Source organism: Oryctolagus cuniculus, chromosome 12, assembly GCF_051225735.1.
Source record: "Oryctolagus cuniculus isolate XC-2025 breed Fujian yellow rabbit chromosome 12, ASM5122573v1, whole genome shotgun sequence".
NCBI classification, from domain to species: Eukaryota; Metazoa; Chordata; class Mammalia; order Lagomorpha; family Leporidae; genus Oryctolagus; species Oryctolagus cuniculus.
The window spans coordinates 57658889-57678248 of record NC_142878.1 but is presented as its reverse complement, the minus strand read 5'-3'; the positions used below and the strand labels follow the sequence as shown (position 1 = coordinate 57678248).

The window sequence follows — 19360 nt, the reverse complement described above, 5'->3', positions numbered from 1 at the left end:
AATGCAGTAAGATAAAGCCAAGTTTACCACCCAAAACAAATCCTTGCCTGCAATCTACAAATTAGCTGTGCACTTTGCTTGCTGCTCAGCTCAAGTTGATTTTTCATTGAAATAGAAGAAGCTTGTTTCTGTCATCAGTGTAGTACAGGTTATTATTTCTGATGAACTGGAGAAGCTGTTGATGTTGTCTTAGGCCACATATGTCTATGTAACTTCATGACCTCAAATTCAATACTGTGAGGGGTTGGTCTGTGCCTTGGTGTGAAGGAAAGAGGGCTCACAACCGATATGGTCTGGTGTAGTGCCAGTCTGCACAGAATTAGAAGATGGATTATTGTGGATTTGTTTTCCTTTAGGAATTAGGGCTGGCACTGGCTTAGCTTCAGTGCAGCGAGGTATTAACTGAAATGCTTTTCTATCTTAACAGCCGCATCCCATTTAGCCTTGGTGACTTTGGAGTGACTTCCAAAGCAATCTCATCAGCATGAGTTGGCAGATTAAGGCTAACTTCATGTCAGAACAGTAAGCAATGAGAAATGAAGTGCATTACCCTGGTATTCCCTGGGCAAAAAATAAAGCCAAACTGTGTGAGGTGAGCTAACAAATGTAGGGTGAAATTTCACAGGGGTCTCCCTTAGTCAGCTTGCAGCCAGCTTCAAAGCAACAAAAAAAAAAACTTAAGACAAGATAAAGATGCTGCCACTATGGCTGGCCATGCAGCATGCTTGAGGGCTCTCTAGATTAACTGTTAAGTCTTATTTGAGATCCTCCCTCTTGTCATCTTCTTTTTTTAAAAAAAATATTTATTTATTTACTTGAAAGTCAGAGTTACATAGAGAAAGAAGGAGAGGCAGAGAGAGAGAGAGAGAGAGAGAGAATCTTTCAGAGAGAGAGAGAATCTTTTATCCTCTGGTTCACTCCCCAATTGGCCGCAATGGCTGGAGCTGCATCTATCTGAAGCCAAGAGCCAGGAGCTTCTTCCAGGTCTCCCACTTGGGTGCAGGGCCCAAGGCCTTGGACCATCTTCCACCGCTTCCCATGCCATAGCAGAGAGCTAGATCGGAAGTAGAGCAGCCGGGACTCGAACTGGTGCCCATATGGGATGCCGGCACTGCAGGTGGCAGCTTTACTTACTATGCCACAGCACCGGCCCCTAATCCTCGTATTCTTATCTGATTTTTAATTTGCTATTTGATTGAGGCAAATCTGAGCTGGGTACAAGAAGGGTTCCTTTTTTTTTTAAGATTTATTTATTTATTTGAAAGGCAGAGATACAGAGAGAGAAGGATAAAGAGGGAGAGAGAAACTCTGACATTCAAGTAAACAAATATTTTAAAATTGTCCCTTCTTAAAAACAAATATTCCTTAGGAAAGAAATATTTTGCTATCACCAAATATTACCAATTTTCTATAAGTTTCTTTATTATGCATTCTCTAAAGGAGGATTTCAGGATTTAATCCTCCATACTACATTCTGACAGGGGCTGCTTTGAGGCTAGTGGAGTAGTGGGTAGGATATTTCAAAAGAAGGGAGCAGATGGGGCTGGCACTGTGGTTTAGCAGGTAGCTGTTGCCTGCAGTGCCAATTTCCCATATGGGCGCCAGTTCGAGTCCTAGCTGCTCCACTTCCAATCCAGCTCTCTGCTGGAAAATGGCCCAAGTCCTTGGATGCCTGCACCTGCGTGGGAAGACCCGGAAGAAGCTCCTGGCTCCTGGCTTCGGATTGGCCCAGCTCCAGCCATTGCGGCCAACTGGAGAGTGAACCAGCAGATGGAAGACCTCTCTCTCTCTCTCTCTCTCTCTGCCTCTCCTTCCCTCTCTGTGTAACTCTGACTTTCAAATAAATAAATCTAAAAAAAAAAAAAAAAAAAAAAAAAAGAAGGGAGCAGAATACCAAAAGGACCCAACATTTCCCATTACAAGTTTTATCTTGGACTATCCCTGTCTATCCACACACTCTTTCAACAAATAGTACTGAGAACTAAATAGAAATAAAGATTTCTGGTTGTAACCAACACATGAAACAGATTTAAGCAGAAGAGGTACTGACAGGATATTGAGTCACTCACAGAATTATCCAGAAGCCTAGACAGGGCTCAGAAATAAGAAAGAATAAGGAAGACTAGGGTGCATCCAGGAACACAAGCAAAACCATGCCATAAAACCAGCTGTGATGGCTGCTGCTGTTGCCTCTGTTGAAGCCTAGAGACCATCCTTGATGTGTTCCTCACTGCCCAACTGCTGCTTTGCAAACCCTTGACTTCCTGGAGTCTTAGCTGTCCCTGCAGCTTTGTGTCAAGAGCACCCTGGGGCATGATCATCTGATTAGTCAAACTCAAGTCTCATGCCTATGCCCTACCTGTAGCTGCATAGCTGGGGATTTGAAATTGAGTTGTTTTCATTTCTGAAGTGAGAGATGTACTCTGTCTTATACCAGACTCATCATGTAAATAATTCCCCTAAAAGATAGGAAGGAATGAAGCGACAGAATAGCCCACAAAATTGCAAATGATCCCTACTTATCTATGTGTCAGGCACTGAGCTCAATTCCAAAGAGAAGAGTAAGCCATGGTCCTCAGAACTGAGAGTCTAATGAGAGATAGACATGTAAATGTTCATTACAACAGCATATTTTTGTAGGTATAAGAAGTACTATTGGAACTTGCTAAAGGGAGTTTCCCCTAGGAGTAGGAAAAGGCTACAGTGAGGAATTATTATTTGAAGTAATTCTTGAAAAACCAGTGGGATTTGTCTACTGGAGAAGGGAGGGAGGTAAAGACCTTTGTATGTGTAGGGTGAGTGGGAGGGAAGCTTGTAGAAAGGTACATAATCATGAAAAGTGAACTACCCAGAATTCTTGGTTGCAAACATTTTACACTGATATTAGTGAATTTAATCCCAAAAGAAATTCATGAATGATGGATGGTAGCTCAGAGCATCAGAAATCTTGGGAACCAAAAGTGGTAAATTGGCAGGAATCAAGAGAAGTAAAAATGTTGAAACCAGAACCGAGATCTACCCCAGGAACAACTTGTCTAGTTCATACTATGATTGGACACAGATGCCAACAATGACCACTGAGCTCTAAGTGCTGCTACCACTGTGCTCAGCAGACAGAATTTTTCTGGTTGTGTCAGAGCACTCATGTAGCCAAATCAGGTGGGACACTCATGCTTTAACTGCTTGGAACAAGGGACATCCTTGTTCCACCCAAACTCACATCCTGGGATTCCCCCCAAATAAGAAAGGAGTTTGTAAGCTAAGCAGCCAAAAAAACCCTGTTATTTCTCCAAAGAGTATAGGAAATTAACAAATTCCATGTTTTAGATCCAAGGGTGTACGGGGCAAAGTGGTTCACAAGGAAGGGGGTTGGAGACGGAAGGAATCCAAATTTGCTTTTGTGACCATGTCATCAATTTGAAGTTTGTCTCACAAATGGAGACAAAAGAGGCAGGAACAGCTAAATTGTTGTTTTCCAGAAAGATAAACTTGATGACAATGTGGACAGTGAACAGGAATGGAGAGGGACAGGTAGCTGGGTAGGTAGAGGGTCAGTTAGGAGCTTTTTGCTCTTTTACAAAGGAGAGGTATGGAGAGCTTTGACTAAGGCAGAAGATGCACTGATGAAGAGAAGAAGTTGAATTTAATTTCCAAAAGATCTATGAATCAAAAACACTCAGAATATCTGTGAAATCAATGAGATTTGATCAACTTGAATTTGTATAGATTCTGTCAACTTCACCTACCTGCTCAGTCACGTTGGTGCGTTGGTGTAGAGAACAAATACTATACTATAGAGGTCCAGGGAGCATCTGGGACTGAAGAAGCCTTATCTTTACTTATCTATGCCTATGCCATGAGGAGGGATAGTTTTGTGTTTCCTTTTTTAAGAACAGGAGCCCACAAGCTGTAACTCCAGGACACTCCCAGCTACTGTGCTATACTTGCCCAGTAGAACAGCCAACATCTGGTTTGGCATTGCCCCAGTGCCTTGCAGAGAACTCCAGACTTGCTCCACAGTCAGCACAGTTTTAGACAAGTGAGCAATCTTTTAGTTCTCACCAGTCTTTCCTCTAGCTTCCCATCAGGAAGGGAGCTAAAAGTGTGAGGCAGAGGCATCTGACAAACCTCAGGGATGGGGAAGACTCACTCAGGGACCTCAGGATCTAGCTATTTCTCCTTGTCACTCATACATTCACTTTAAATGTTAATTAAGATTCTTTTTTTTGAAAGAGCCTGGGGCCCAACATTGTGGCATATAGGGGAAAGCTGCCCCTGAAATGCAGGTATCCCATGTAGGCACAGGTTCCTGTTCGGATTGCTCAGCTTCCAATCCAGCTCCTACTGATGTGCCTGGGAAAGCAGCAGAGGATGGCTCAAGTGCCAGGCCCCTGCACCCACGTGGGAGACCCATAAGAAGCTCCTGGCTCCTGGCTTCAGCCCAGCCCAGCCCTGGTCATTGAGACTGTTTGGGGAGTGAACCAGAGGGTAGATCTCTCTCTCTCTCTCTGTTATCAGTGCCTCTAATAATAATAGATAAAGATGAAGAAATGCGAGTCTGTGTGGTGAAGCAAGACTAGGCAGTTCAGATTTGGCAGTGTCCTAAATGGAAATAACAAACACTCTGTATGAACTGGATGTATCAATGCTATGGACCATAGGTATTGGAAACTTAATCTCCAATGTGTGTGTTGGGAGGTGGGTCCTTATGAGAGATGAGTAAGCCATGAGGGATGTCTTCATGAATGGACTCATGCATTATTGTGGGGTTTCCTTATAAAAAGATGAGTTTGGCTTTGCTGTGTCTCTGATCCTCTTTGTCCTTTCATTATGGAATGATGACATCAGGAAGACCCTTGCCAGACACTGGCACCTTGATCTTGGACTTCCTAGCCTCCAGAACTGTGAGCCAATAAATTTCTGTTCAATATAAATTACCCCATCAGTAGTACCTAAGCTTCCAGCATTGGTACTATCTGGATCTGTACAGGTACTGATAAAACTAACATCCCATGGGGCAGCGCTGTGGCACAGTAGGTTAAAACCCTGGCCTGAAGCGCCAGCATCCCATATGGGTGCTGGTTTGAGTCCCGGCTGCTCCTCTTCCAATCTAGCTCTCTGCTGTGACCTGGGAAAGCAGTGGAAGATGGTCCAAGTCCTTGGGCCCCTGCACCCATGTGGGAGACCTGGAGGAATCTCCTGACTCCTGGCTTTGGGTCGGTGCAGCTCCGGCCGTTGCGGCCATCTGGGGAGTAAACCAGAGGATGGAAGACCTCTCTCTCTCTGTCTCTACCTCTCTGTCTAACTCTGTCTTTCAAATAAATAAAATGAATCTTAAAAAAAAAAAAAAACACCTGACATCCCAGGCCCTGAGCACACATGCATGCCCCAACCTCACTCCCTTTTCCTGAGTCACAGCATGCTTGGCAGTTCCTAAGGCAAGCCCTTGGCAAGGAGCCAAGGGCAAAGCAGACCTGCAGCTCAGGCACACTTGGGCTTTCTCAGTTGCACCAAGGCTAACACCAAGCTTGGCATCTGCTAAAATGAATGGTTTGATGCACAATAGAGGGACAAACAGGAAGCACTGTTTTTTATTCAGGTTTAGAAAAATCTTAGAGCAAAAGTGTATTTTTTAAAATATTTTTGAAATATCTTCCACTGTATCATGAATGAAATTAGCAGGGCTTCCACCCCTGCCTCAAAGGATGTCAGTTTCTCTGTTGACAGGAAAACTCCATGAGGAGCTTGGTGTCTACTGCAAGGCTTGACTCAGCTCCAGGAATCAATCCAAGCATATCCTTGGAACCTGTGAAGAGGCACTAAAGTTGTCATACGGAAGACATAGAAGACCATGTGATTCCAAAGAGCAGAACAAGGACCCATGTGTTAAAATCACAGGAGAGATTTCTTTTTCACTTACCCTAACAGAGATTTTCACAAATATATTACAGTCAAACAACTGACAGTATTTTGATAGAAAGAACATCTAGGTGAGGGTTTCTAATTCTAATATTCTAGACAGCAATAAGGATTTGGGTCTTTGAGGGTATAAGAATTTTGGGGGTGGACACTGTGGCACAGTGGGTTAAGTCCTGCTAACGCACCTGGGAGGGGGAGAGAAAGAGAGAAAGAGAGAAAGAGAGAAAGAGAGAAAGAGAGAAAGAGAGAGAGAGAGAGAGAGAGAGAGAGAGAGAGATTTTCCATCTGCTGGTTCACTCCTCAAATGGCCACAATGGCCAGGACTGGGCTAATCTGAAGCAGGGAACTAGGAGTTTCATCCAGGTCTCCCACATAGGTACAAGGGCCCAAGCACTTGGGTCATCCTCTGCTGCTTTTCTCAGGAGCATTAGCAGGGAGCTGGATCATAAATGGAATAGCCAGGACTAGAACTGGTGCCAGGAGGCAGTTTTACCCACTATGCCATAGAGCCAGTCCTAAAATAAATAAATCTTAAAAAAAAGTATTCGCTATAACAAAGGATCAGAAGTCTAACAATGCTTTTTTGATGTCCAGAGTGTTATTCTGAGGGGACAGGACAGAATGAGAAAGTCAGAGTAGCTATGGACTGAAAATTTATGAAACATTCTCTGCTCAGTTGCACATGAAATCTCCCTTGATCCGTTAAGTGTCTTGGCTCACTAACCTTTCTGCATGTCATCTGTGTGCCTTGCCTGCTTCAGTTATCTGTTAATTGTCTGGTGCCTACCTTGCACTGCACTGGGTAAATCCAACATGATTCATCCAATAGGCCCTTCTCAGTACCCTGAACTTCCAGCCGAGTCCAGAGGAGTAGATAAACCTGGCCTAAAACTCTCCATGAGGGGCAAGGGAGAGTAGAACCTGCTACTCAGAAGCTACCTTGGTACTTACTGGTAAGCTAAGGTATTCTTCTATAGATACAAACAATCTCACAGAATACCAACTTCAGATTATTCTCAGCTCATTATAAACAAGGTCATTTGGCAATTCTGTCAAAGCACAAACCAAAACAAGATCACCATGCCAACCACAAAATAGCAAACACCCCTTTCTCAACCAAAAATAAATGACTACTGTTCTTTACCAATTATGTTTATACTCATTTGTGTCTCTCCTTCCTGTATATAAAAATTTTTTAGATACTCAGTCATAGAATTATTCCTACTGACAGCATTCAATCTAGAGTGAATCTGGTGCTGTGGCATAGTGGGTAAAGTCACCGCCTGCAGAGTGCCAGCATCCCATATGAGTGCTGGTTTGAGTCCTAACTGCTCCACTTCCAATCCACTCCCTGCTAATGAGCCTAGGGAAGCAGAAGTTGGCCTAAGTGCTTGCGACCCTGCATCCACATGGGAGAGCTGGAAGAAGCTCTGGCTCCTGCCTTCAGCCTGGTCCACCCTGGCTGTTGTGGCCATTTGAGGAGTGAACCAGTGGATGGATGACCTCTCTCTCTCTCTCTCTCTCTCTCTGTGTGTGTGTGTATGTGTGTGTGTCTCTCTGTAACTGACTTTCAAGTAGATAAATAAATCTCAAAAAAAAAAAAAAAAAGAGTGAATCTCATTCTTCCTCAACACTCCTTGAATCATCTAGCCAAAGTCCAAAGATTATACTGGGTTCCTTCTAATACTCTATTACTAGATGCCCTTAGGCTCTCATTAGTGTGCATTGTTCCTCACTGCAATGAGTTATAAACCTAAGTTGTTCAATAAGTGTGTTCTTGATGGTCTTTGATTGGAGTATATTGACGACCATTCAAGAGAACCAAAGACAAGATTTCCAAATCCTTGACTGTTATCTCATTACCCACCAAAGTTGTCACCTCACACCTTTCCCTCTCTAAACTGTGACTGCTTTGGGAATAGTCTCCTACTTTTAATTAACATGGCATCTTGGGGTCCTGGAGTAACACAAGGAAGACAACCATAGGTTAAGCTTATAATCTTTTTTTCTTCTGATTCCTGCTGTTATGAAAGCAGAGTATGAGTATCTCCCACCATGTCCAACAGAAGTGTTTTGACTGAAGTTTGTATACTCTGAAAGCCCTTCTCTGATTGCAGAATTTACTAATCCCTTCCCAATTTCCCCACCATATTTAGTCATTTATCCAGGAAAGCAGTGGCACAAATACTGAACAAGAAGGGAAGAGTGAGCCTGACAATACAATGTTTGTCCCCAATTTGGAGATGTCTGTCTTCAGAAATCCTTCCCCATTGGAATCTTCAGTGCAAATAACATAATTCTATTGACTCCCCATTTAACTCACCTTCTGGCACCAAGGTTATCTCTTGGGCCCTCCCCAGCGTCCCACTGCAAGAGACCAAACAAGTGCAAACTTTACATAAATGCTGAGTATTAACTAGGCAGAAGCCAAAAGCAAACTATTCTAAGAAAAAAGAAACAAAACCCAAACAGGGTGCTATGTTGACTCAATAAAGAATTGTAGTATGATAAGGAGTGGAAATGTGCTTATGCTGGAGAACAAAGAGAAGAAACATGAACCTGCAGCTTTAGCTCCAATCTTGTCATCTTAATGGAGGAACCCGGGTAGCCTTCTCAGTTTATTTGAAGTTCTTTCAACTCAAGCAAATTCCCCTTGTTTATTATAGATTAGCAGTTTTGCCTAGAACAGAGGAAGCTGCTGTGGCTAGTTCTTTGATTCCTTCTTCCTAGGTTTATTAATCTTTCTTTTAATCTCTTAATTTCTCATTCCAAGGACCTCAGACAGGACTTGGCCATGAAGGCTCCTTTTCTCTTAGATGCCACCCTGGTCCTGCTAAATAGCTCCCAGGATGGAGATATCAAAGGGAACAGTTGAACCTCTTAAGAGTTTACAACAATTGAGTGCTTGTCACACATCAAGTACTCTTCTGAGAACTTAATATACTTGGATTCATTTGACTCTGCTATCCACTCTATGAGACAAATACTATTATTACATTTTACCCATTAGTAAACTGAAGTACAACATTAAGTAACTTGTACAAATCTAGAAAACTGCTTAGTAGGGAAACTGGGATTTAAACTCTAGAGTCTGACTTTATTTTTTTAAAAATGGTTATATATTTATTTGAAAGAGAGAGAAAGAGAGAAAGAGAGAGAGAGAGAGATTGATTTCATCATTCCATTCACTGGTTGAAATGGCCAGTGCTGGGCCAGGCTGAAGCCAGGAGCTTCATTTGGGTCTCCCACATGGGTGGCAGGGGCCCAAGTACCTTCTGTTGCTTGTCCCAGGCCATTAGCAGGGAGCTGGATGGAAGTAGAGCAGCAAGGGCATGAACCAGCAGCCATGTGGGACGCTGGTGTTACAGGCAGCAGTGTTATCTGCTAAGCTGTAAGGATGGCCCCTGGAGTCTGACTTTCAAGATCATATTCAGCTGTGACCCAGGGCAAAGAAAGAGGAAAAGGAAGGAGCAAGCAAACAAATTTTTGTCCCTCAGTCACATGGCCCAAGTGGGTGTGGGTTAGGATTCCCTTTCATCCCAGTCTTGGATCAGGTAGTGATCTTCCCACTGGGGTCCAGTGCTCCAAGGTTTATAGAGAGGCTTTCCAAGGATTATACAGATGCAGTTAGTTTTAAGCAGACTGATTTCCATATGCAGTTTCCTAAAATAGATCTTAATAAACAGTGTTGACTGCAGTCTCTTCCCAGGACTCTTCCAAACTAGCCCTTCCTCTAATCCACAACGTGAAAGCACAGCGACTTCTCTCCCTTCCCAAACATTGCCCCAAGTTGCCAGCCTCCAGGGCACCAAACAAAGGGACAATCAGAAATTTTGAAGATGAGAAAGTGAATCACTGTCATAACCAGGTCATATGTTCTGTTGGAAATCTAATGGTTTCTGATTCTTTGCTTTCAACAAAATTGAAAGGATACCTAATGGAGCTGATGGATTCATTGGAAGTAATTTTTGATGATACAGCACTACAAAGAATCATCAGCTCCATTAGGTACCTTCTCAAGAATGAAGTGACCCTGCTATAACAAAACTCTTCACATATTTATGTGAATAGGATTGTTCAGTTATATGTAACAAAATAGAAAGAGGAATATAATTTTACATTCATTTTTGATATTCATTCATGGGTATAAAAATATTCATGCACAGATATGACTTATTGCAAGGGGACCATGTATTAAAGATGTGTTTCTGAAAGTATTTACTTTTTACTTTAATAATGATTAAAATTTATAACATAATTATATTTTTGGTGTATTGCACTGTCAAATACAAAATTATAAAAATTGAATTCAAAGATCTTAGTTTGCTTGATTTTGTGATTCTACAATGGAACAACACTTCATTCCATAAAACAGAATAAATATTCCAAAGACTGAACAGAAAGAAGAGCTGGTTTTATAAATAGAGATGGACTGAAATCAACAAGAATCAAAAATAGTTTGGTCATTTCAAAGTTGCTTTTCTTGCAAGGTGGAGACAAGGAGAGAGAACAGTAAAAATAGAGAGAAAAAGAACTGATTAATAGTGACTTTGGAATATTTCTTTTGTATAAAGATGAAAGGAAAAGGAAACTGCATTATCAGGTCTATTGAAATGGTCTGTTTGGGAAGTGTAGCTGCTATCTCTTATGGTTTGTAGAAGGTCAGATAAACAGCTTAGTTTCAGTTTGGTGACCTGCAACAACTTCAGCATAGGTGACTTCATTTTGAGGTTGTGTGTTTGTTTTTTCGTTTTTTTGTTTTTTGTTTTTGTCACATGTTGGGGCCTATTGCTTCTCAAAATGTTTAGTTAACAATACTAAAAGTCAGTGTGGTATCTGGGCCGGCGCCACGGCTCACTAGGCTAATCCTCCACCTAGCGGCACCAGCACACGGGGTTCTAGTCCCGCTCAGGGCGCCGGATTCTGTCCCGGTTGCCCCTCTTCCAGGCCAGCCCTCTGCTGTAGCCCAGGAGTGCAGTGGAGGATGGCCCAAGTCCTTGGGCCCTGCACCCACATGGGAGACCAGGAGAAGCACCTGGCTCCTGCCATCGGATCGGCGCAGTGCGCCGGCCGTGGCGGCTATTGGAGGGTGAACCAACGGCAAAGGAAGACCTTTCACCTCTCTCTCTCACTGTCCACTCTGCCTGTCAAAAAAAAAAAAAAAATTAACAAAAAAAAGTCAGTGTGATATCTGAATCCAGAAGACTGTTTCTGAACATACAGCGGAGGTTCAAAAATGTTTTCATAGCTTGTTTCACAGCACCCTTGGTGAATCAGTAGTATTTCCAGAGAGCCATCAGACCAAAAGAAATAACTATTGAGTCTATTTATTAAGTGTTTAGATTCAATCAAGTTAATCGATGTTTGTCCTAACAACAAAATAGCCAATAAAAAATAGATATAAAGTGGAAGAAAAATATTTTTATGTCATCTGTAAATAGCCACAGTCACAAATAAGATGCTGTGCACTTGTTGCACACAACACAACTTTTCAAACTTGGGAGTGGAATTGGGCTCACCATCCTCATTTGCTGCTCTGATTGCAAAATTTCCTAATCCCTTCCCAAATTCCCTACCATATTCAGTCATTTATCCAGGAAAGCAGTGGCACAAATATTGAACAAGAAGGGAAGAGTGAGCCTAACAATACAAAGCCTGACTTTCACAAGGGACTTGCTTTTTAATCACAGCAACTGCCAAAACACAGCTTTGCAAAAAATGTAACATCCTCAAAAGAATGTATTGAAATCTCATGTTAAATTTGTGAACAACTTCCCAGTGGCAGTTCTCACTGTATTTCCTACTGACAGAAATTGCAAGAAATCTAAAATACCCTGTAGTACCCTCTTGTCCTGGGGATATTCACTGGCGAACTCCTGTCATAACTGGGTAAATAAATTGGGAGCTAAAGACTTAGAACTTTGGGGACAGCACTGGCATAGCAGGTAAAGCCACTGCCTGCAGTACTGGCAACCCATATGGATGCCAGTTCAAGTCCTGGCTGTTCTACTTCCAATCCAGCTCTCTGATATGGGCTCGGAAAGCAGTAGAAGATGGCCCAAATCTTTGGGCCCCTGTACCTGCATGGGAGACCTGGAAGAAACTCCTGGCTCCTGGCTTTGGTTGGTGCAGCTCTGGCCGTTATGGCCACCTGGGGAGTGAACTAGTGGATGGAAGACCTCTCTCTCTGCCTCTGCATCTCTGTTAACTCTGCCTTTCAAATAAATAATAAATCTTAAAAAATAAAAAAGACTTAGAACCTTAAGTTCACAGGACTTTTTTTTAAAAGATTTATTTATTTATTTATTTGAATAGCAGAGTTACAGATTTACTTATTTACTTATTTGAATAGCAGAGTTACAGAGAGGTAGAAGCAGAGGCACAGAGAGAGAGAGAAACAGGTCTTCCACTCGCTGGTTCACTCCCCAGGTGGCTGCAACGGCCAGCAATGTGCCAATCTGAAGCCAGGAGCCAGGAACTTCCTCCAGGTCCCCCATGTGGGTGCAGGGGACCAAGCACTTGGGCCATCTTACACTGCTTTCCCAGGCCATAGCAGAGAGCTGGATCGGCAGTAGAGCAAACAGAACTTGAATCGGTGCCCATATGGGATGCCAGCACTGCAGGCAGCATCTTTACTTGTTATGCCACAGTGCTGGCCCCAGGACCTATTTTTTAATTTCAGTTTTTGTATTTCTTTTGTTGCAAAGAAAATTATTGGGTAATAAAGCTTATAAATATGAAATACATCACATTGGACTAATAGTCACAGAGGATGTGGAGTGGAAAGATACCTGTTCATGGATCTTGTAAAAGGATGATGTTAAGTATCAATTTGCTATAGTTTTTTTTTTTTTTATTTGACGGGTAGAGTTATGGACAGTGAGAGAGAGAGAGACAGGGAGAAAGGTCTTCCTTCCGTTGGCTCACTCCCCAAATGGCCACAACAGCCGGGGCTGCGCTGATCCGAAGCCAAGAGCCAGGTGCTTCTTCCTGGTCTTCCACATGGGTGCAGGGGCCCAAGCACCTGGGCCAACCTCCACTGCCCTCCCGGGCCACAGCAGAGAGCTGGACTGGAAGAGGAGCAACCAGGACTAGAACCCGGCACCCATATGGGATGCCGGCACCGCAGATTAGCCAAGTGAGCCACGGCGCCAGCCCCAATTTGCTATAGTTTTTGAATATCACTGAATACATTTAAAAGAATGATGTGACCATTTTATGTTTAAATGTATCTGTTTTACAACATCAGATAAATGCTATACTAGAAATACATTTTTTGTCACTGTTTAAACTTACAATGTGACACATTTATACATCAACCTAAAGATATGTGAAAGGGTCATAATTTTTCTTTTTTTTTTTTTTTGACAGGCAGAGTTAGACAGTGAGAGAGACAGACAGAGGGAAAGGTCATCCTTTTCCATTGGTTCACTCCCCAAATGGCCACAATGGCCAGCGCGTTGGGGCCGGCACGCTGCACTGATCCAAAGCCAGGAGCCAAGTGCTTCCTCCTGGTCTCCCATGCGGGTGCAGGGCCCAAGCACTTGGGCCATCCTCCACTGCCTTCCTGGGCCACAGCAGAGAGCTGGACTGGAAGAGGAGCAACCGGGACAGAATCTGACCGGGACTAGAACCCGGGTTGCCAGTGCCGCAGGCAGAGGATTAGCCAAGTGAGCGACGGCGCTAGCCAGGGGTCATAATTTTTCAATACCATTTTGGGCAGGGATTCTCAACTTTGCCACTGCTGACTTTTGGGGCTGAATCATCTTTAGCTGCGGTAGGCTGCCCACTACATCGGGGGATGTTTAGTAGAATCCCAGGACTCTGCCCACTGAGTCAGCAGCATGTTCCACAGACTTGTGACAACCCAAATTTGATTTGAACTCCAGGCAGGAGTGGAGGTGGTTCTTCTAGTAAGTAGAGAACCTTTTTTTTTGGGGGGGGGGGCTATTTTGGTAACAAGGTAGAAAGAGCACAAGCTAGACTTATGTGAAAGTTCATAATACATACACCTTAAAAACAGGTTTCAGAACCTCTGGTATTACCCTTATCTGTCTTTGGCAAAGTAGCTGATATCTCTGAACCTATCTCTTCATTTCTGAATGAGAATAAATTTCATTACTACCCTAGAGAGCTGCTGTGAGCCTGAGATGAGAATACATACATGAGTTCCTTAGCAGAGCCTGATACTGTAAACTTAACAAATCATAGACATTAAAATAGTAATTCCCAATACTTCCTTAGTAATGTACTTCCCGGAGAGGCTTCTTGTCTATAGCATTATCTGCCTAACCTTGTCTATTTGATATCCAAACCCTTTTTAACCTGTCCTCATGAATCTAGCTCACTCTTTTGGCCCTAGTGAGAAAGACATCACACACAGACCCAAATAAATGGGATGGTGCTTGTCCAAGTCTATGTCCATGTTCTGTCACAAAAGACCTGTGTGAATTCCCTGGCCTGTCTCTTGATGTGTGTGTGTGTATGTGTGTGTGTGTGTGTGTGTGTTAGGGGATACATAGTAGGACTCAAGAATCTCTGTTCCTCTGTCTCTGACTGTAGGAAATTTAAAATATCCTGTAGTAGCCCCCAGTCCTAGGGAGATTCACTGGAGAACCCCTGGCAAAACTGGGTAAATAATTTGGGAGCTGAAGACTTAGAGCCTTAAGTTTCTCTGACAGAGGAAGAGGGAGAAGGAAGGATAACACTGTAGACCACAGAATGAAATTCTTTCCCAGGGAAGCAGGACAAATCCTTCTTGGTCCATTCTGATTCCTTCAGGGCTCATCATAGATTCCCCTTTCTCTCTTAAACCTGCTGTGCTCCTACAGCCCACACAACTCTCTCTCACTTCTCTAAACTTCTTCAGCATCTTGGGGGGCACACAATGACATACAATCAGGTCACACTGTTCGCAACTGGTTTTTTGGTTCCATCATGCAGCCCCATTGAGATATTAACTCCTCCAGGGCAGAGTACCACACATCCTTCTTTAGTGTGTTTTATGACACTTAGCCTGTATAATATAGCAGTGAACAATTTCTGGTTGCACAGGTCATTGGCTAAATCATCATGTTTTGTTGTGTGCTACACATTAGGTCTGTGTCCTAGAAAAGTCTCTCTAAAAATTATGCAGTTTGAAAATAAATAGCCACTCCAAATTATACAAGAGCAATCAGACAGGGTTATGGTGTGGAAATTCCCCAGTCGTGTTGCACTTAATGTGCCCTCAGGTGACTAACAGTGATGGGAGGAACATGGAGCATTAGCTCCTTACCTTAGCTGTTTTAGTGCCAGAGCTACTCCCGCTCTTGTCCTTTCACAGCCTCCAAGAGTGTTCTCCTAAGTAATTCCCTCAACTGTGCTTCACTAACAGATGCTAACAATCCCCTTCTGGCCTTAATTAATTACCTTGCCTTGGAGGTAAAGAGGGGAATGGTTGTCAAGGGTATTATTTGCTCAATTACCCAAAAGCCATAGATAATGTGTGGTAATGAATTGGAAGATGGAACACCCGCTCTTCTCCAATCCCACAACTGTAAAACCTTGTTCTGCTCTTGAAGATCTGTGACATTAGCCTTTCAGAAGAGTATGCATTCAAAGCAACCCTAAATGGAGTAAGAAGATGTAATATCTTCATTTTCCTTCCAGCAGAAACACTGAAATTCCACATTAGTGAACAGACTCAGCCTTCTAGATAATGTAAGGACCAATTACCCAGGCCTCTGGCTTTTCCTTCATTTACTAACTCTCATCATAGTCTGCTCTTTGGTCGTTTGTGGCAATTGCATAGCTGACTTCATCCCTGGGCTATGGAATAACTTGTTATTCCCTATGCAGTATAATTAGATGTCACCCCAGAGGACCTCCTATTATAAAAGTACACCTTTACTGATGTTTGCTTTAAAAAATTGTGTTTTGTGGGGCTGGCGCCGTGGCTCACTTGGTTAATCCTCCGCCTGCAGCACGGGCATCCCATATAGGTGCCAGGTTCTAGTCCTGGTTGCTCCTCTTCCAGTCCAGCTCTCTGCTGTGGCCTGGGAGGGCAGTGGAGGATAGCCCAGGTGCTTGGGCCCCTGCACCCACATGGGAGATCAGGAAGAAGCACTTGGCTCCTGGCTTCGGATCAGCTCGATGCGCCAGCCGCAGCGCGCCGGCCGGGGCGGCCATTGGAGGGTGAACCAACGGCAAAGGAAGACCTTTCTCTCGTCTCTCTCTCTCTCACTGTCCACTCTGCCTGTCAAAAAGAAAAGAAAAGAAAAGAAAAGAAAAGAAAAGAAAAGAAAAGAAAAGAAAAGAAAAGAAAAGAAAAGAAAAGAAAAGAAAAGAAAAGAAAAGTCATCAGTGTTTGCAGCTTCTTTCTCTTCTACCATCACAGATTTTGAATTCACACTGACTTCAGGTCCAGAACTATAATACCTCTAGGTATGGGGCTGGGTTAAGCAGATGAATACATACAAACCACTTTAGAATTCACACTACTTGAAATGCTCTTCTTTAGTTATTTTATTTATTTTTTTTTAATCTCACGGGGTTGGTGCTGTGTCACAGTGGGTTTTTTAAATTTATTTATTTGAAAGTCAGAGTTACACAGAGAGAGGAGAGGCAGAGAGAGAGAGAGAGAGAGAGAGAGAGAGAGAGAGAGATCTTCCATCCGATGGTTCACTCCCCAATTGGCCACAACAGGTGGAGCTGCGCCGATCCGAAGCCAGGAGCCAAGAGGTTCCTCTGGGTCTCCCACATGGGTGCAGGGGCCCAAGGACTTGGGCCATCTTCTACTGCTTTCCCAGGTCACAGCAGAGAGCTGGATAGGAAGAGGAGCAGCTGAGACATGAGCCGGCGCCCATATGGGATGCCGGTGCTTCAGGCCAGGGTGTTAACCTGCTGTGCCACAACGCCGGCCCCTCTTATTTAGTTATAATTTCTTAATATAAGGAAATTGTTTTAAAAGTGCATGATATGTTTGGCAGTAGAGGCATGTCAACTTGGATTACTAGCATTGAAGAAAAGGCCCTTTACTTTGTGGTGAATGTGTTATGGGAAGGGGGTTTGTGTGTATGAGTGGGTGCCACTATGGTGGAAGTGTGTGTGCTGTATATATAAGCATGTGAATGGTAGAGGGTGTGTAGTATGGTGTGTGTGCATGTGTGTGACTGAAATGTGTGTGTGTGTGTGTGGTTGGTGCATACGTTGTATGTCTAAGCGTATGGATGGTGTGGTATGTATAGTATCTATTGGTATGATGTGTGTACATGAGTGACTGGTGTATGCGTGATATGTTGAAGTGTGAGTGTGTATGCAGGCTTCAGACAAAAATTAACTGCTGAGCTGAGTCTGGGAGGATGAGTGTTTAAGAAGGGTAAGAATGGTCAGGACTTCCAAGAAGAATAAGCTATCTTCCACAGTGCACTGAGAAAAGAGAAAAAAATAGCTAGTTTTGTCTTTTGTCAGCAATCAACTATTAAACTGGCAGTATGAAACTTTCCCTTCCAATGCTAAGACTTAGCAAATTGTCCTTGTGTGGTCCCTGCCCATCTCCTTGGTTTCCTGATTCTTGCCAATTTGTTCAGACTCATAGAATTCCAGCATTTATCCACTTTGTGTGTATTTGTGTGTATGTGTGTGTGTACCTGTTTCCCCTTGGTTTGCAGAGACTTAGACTCTGACTCCAGTAGATAACTCTGAAATTACTTTTTTTTGCAGCTGAAAGCTACATCTGGATCTCTTTTTCAAATACCTGATTTCCATATTCTCTGTGTGCTTGCCTCAACTTTCACATTTTTCCTGTCTGTGTCTTCAACCACAAATTCATTCTGGAAATTCTGTTCAGCATATGACACAAACTTCAAAGGCCTCTGCTTACCTATTGTATTCTTTAAAGATTTTTCTTTTTAATTTGAAAGACAAAGTGGCAGAGAGAGGAGAGACAGACACAGTGATCTTCCATTCTCTGGTTCACTTGACAAATGTCCAGCTTAGACTGGACCAGACTGAAGCCAGGAGCCAGAACCTCCATCCAGGTCTTCCATGCGGGTGACAGGGACTCAAGTACCTGAGCCATGACCTGCAGCTTCCCAGGATGTGCATTAGCAGGAAGCTGGATTAGAGCAAAGGTGGGACTCTATCCCAGGCACTCTGATACAGGATGTGAGTGTTCCAAGTGGTGACTTACCCTGCTTACCTACTATAATAAGAGGCTTTCAAATATGTATAATTAAAATAATAATCATAAATATTTTAAAAGCACAATTGAATGCAAAAGTATTTGCCCCTCCACCACCTTTCAATCTTATTTGGCCATTTAGGCTGGAAAGGTCTCTTCATTAGAGTCCCCCCCATCCATCCTCAGTCATGTCTCCATACAGTGCTTCAACATAGAAAGATGAATTTGGGACCTACCAAAGTTCCTCCAGTTCTGATGACTTCATGATTTTATCCCTCCACTGAATTATCTGCAGCCCATAAATGTCACTCACAATGAAAGCCCAAAAATGCATTTTCTGATCCCTGCAGCTCACTTTTCTGTGTTAGAGGAAACCTTGTTGACACTCTCTCTCATAGAGAATGAAATGTCACCAGGAGCTCCCCAGCTGCCACCCCTGGAGGATAATGAGTTATCAACACTGACTACGCATCAGGCACCATCAGCCTAGAATGCTTGCTTGGGGCTCCCTCATTCTGAGCTGTAATGAAAACAGACAGACTTCCCAACTTCAGCTGGCATTTCACATCCCAGAACCTTGACTGTTGCATTGCAAGGTGATTTTTGTCTCCTAGCTCGTATCTTATTCCAGCACCTGGCTCCATTTGGATGTTGCTGCCACTATCACTGGAGGTATGGCACACAACCATGGCACCCCAGTCCTCAGATAAGCCCATATAATTGAAATTTGCAAAATGATGTGCCTCTAGCCTGAGGAGTTTGAAGTGCCTCATCTCTCACAAATAGTTTGCATGAGACAGCCCATCTGGTTTGAACTATGTAGGTATGGGAGAGAGACTCTTGAAGAGAAACCCTCTATCATTTTCCAATCACATTTTATAATGACCCCATTTCCAGTTCAGTTTCTCTCTTTTCTCTCTCCCTCTCCCCTTCCCTTTCCCTCTCCTTTCTTCTCATCTATCTACCTACCCAATTCATCTCTGCAAACTGTCAGAATGTGGTAGATTGATGTTAACTAAAATGATAAGTTGGGGCCCAAAGAAAAAGTTATATGTACCACTAACTAAAACATTTCTGTCAAGAAAGGAAGAGCCTAAGTGCACAGGAAATAGATGAATGTTGATGTTGGGGAAGACAAGACTGGAAGAGAGGTGCTAAAGCTGGGGCCTCAAGCTTTGTGATCTTTTATTACAGGATTATGTATCATATACCCAGTCGAGAGGATAATGTCTCAAGCAACTCCTGAACAAAAGGAGCAGGGAGGTTCATGGACTGATT

The 19360-nt window shown here is 43.2% G+C and overlaps 1 long non-coding RNA gene across 32 annotated transcripts in view; it reads right to left on the bottom strand.

The window, feature by feature from the left end:
• LOC103351145 (uncharacterized) overlaps positions 1–19360 on the bottom strand; it is a 271397-nt gene that overhangs the window by 206869 nt on the left and 45168 nt on the right. For 6 of the 32 annotated variants that reach the window (XR_016217528.1, XR_016217533.1, XR_016217532.1 and 3 more), the window contains exon 3: positions 8243–8286. The exons of the other annotated variants lie outside the window; for them this stretch is intronic. This is a non-coding gene — a long non-coding RNA (uncharacterized LOC103351145). The remainder of the gene's footprint in view (positions 1–8242; positions 8287–19360) is intronic. 32 annotated transcript variants of the gene reach the window in all.